Source organism: Macaca nemestrina, chromosome 7 (assembly GCF_043159975.1).
Source record: "Macaca nemestrina isolate mMacNem1 chromosome 7, mMacNem.hap1, whole genome shotgun sequence".
NCBI lineage: Eukaryota > Metazoa > Chordata > Mammalia > Primates > Cercopithecidae > Macaca > Macaca nemestrina.
Genome location: NC_092131.1, coordinates 152,422,279 through 152,424,029, shown reverse-complemented (window position 1 = coordinate 152,424,029; position 1,751 = coordinate 152,422,279).

Here is a 1,751-nt window from a genome sequence, read left to right as displayed (position 1 = left end):
CTGGGGCCTGTTGAGGGTTGGGGGGCAACGGGAGGGATAGCATTAGGAGAAATACCTAATATAGATGATGGGTTGATGGGTGCAGCAAACCACCATGGGACATGTATACCTATGTAACAAACCTGCGCATTCTGCATATGTGTCCTAGAAAAGTGTAATAGTAAATAAATAAATAAATAAATAATGCAAACTTAGCAGCTTAAAACAATATGCATTTATTATTTCACAGTTTCCATGGATCAGGAGTCTGGGCAAAACTTATCTGACTCCTCTGCTTAGGATCTCACAAGACTATGTGCAAGAGGCTGCAGTGTTATCTGAGACTTGGGGTCCTCTTGCAAGTCCATGTGGATTCTGGCAAAATTTATTTCTGTACATCTGTAAAATTAATAATGGCTTACTTCTTTACGGTTGGCAGAAGAGGTAGTCTGCTATCTGGAATCTCTAAGCTTAGGGAAGGAATAAACCCCTTTAAAAGGACTACTTGATTAGGGGAGATTAGAACAGAGGTTCTACAGAGGTTCTGAGGTTCTGCAGATTAGAACTTTAACTTAATTTCACTTGCAAAATCCCTTCACTCATAACACAGTATAATCATGGGAGTGATATCCCATCACCTTGGTCACATCCTATTAGCAAGTCACAGGTCCTGCTCATACTCAAGAGGAGATTGTTTCACAAAGGCATGAATACATGGAGTCAGAGGTTGCAGGGGTTATTTTAGGTTGCTATTATCACAAGGGAATTATTAGAAGGATAAGTAACTTACTCATGGTTACCTCATGGCAGAATCAGGTTTCCAGTCAAGAGTGTCTGAAGTTAGGGCTTCTATTCTTAACCTCTACTGCCTAAATCATACATTTGAAAAATGAACGGATTCTTGTGATGTTCAATGGCAAGCAACCTGTACAGGCACATTTATCTAACTAGCTTGGTATAACCTTAGGTAGCTCCTTCACGCTGTGTCTCATTCCTTCCCCCTGTAAAACCACCTGATTTTTGTGAGGATTAGTGAAAAAGCACAAAGCATTGCAAATAGCAGATACCTATAAATGCTATTAAATTGAAATGAAAAGTAGCAGTTTTCAGTAGAGGAAGTTGTCCAATTTAACTTCTTCCTTCTTCTGCCAAAGTTGGTCTAGAATGCTATGAGTATTAGTGTGATTGGAGGAGGAAGAGGATGACTGAAAGTGAAAATTAATGTCTCTGAGACCTCACCTCCTTCCTTCCTCTCTGCTGAAGGCCAAGGGGATACACTGGAGAAATTCTGAGCAGCACAGTTTTAGGATCACGTTTCTGTTTCAGGAAACTTTCTGTGATAGTGGAATGAAAATGAGTTGAAGGATGGTAAGAAAAGACTACCAAATACAGAAAGCTCTTGCAGAATTGTGAGTGAGAGATAACTGTTACCTGAATCAAGAGGTGAGAAGGGGACTGGAGAGGAAGAGCCTCTGCAGATATTTAGGATACAGAACCTATAGAATTTTGTGGTCATGTATGTGTGAGGGGTAAAATAAATGAGCCTAAAAAGAGGTGTAAAATAATCATTAAAGAGGTTGGAATAAAACCAGCAAGATTTCTAAAGATGATGAAATGCATCATTTTCACCATCTCCCCCTTACATGGGATATAGCCTTTTGCTGAGTTAGGGAAAAGAGAGGGCTTATCAGAGTGTGTGGTAGCACCGTAAGGCGATTAGCATCGTATCTATGACTGGGTCTTAAGCAGCCATTGCTTTTAGCCCTGAACCC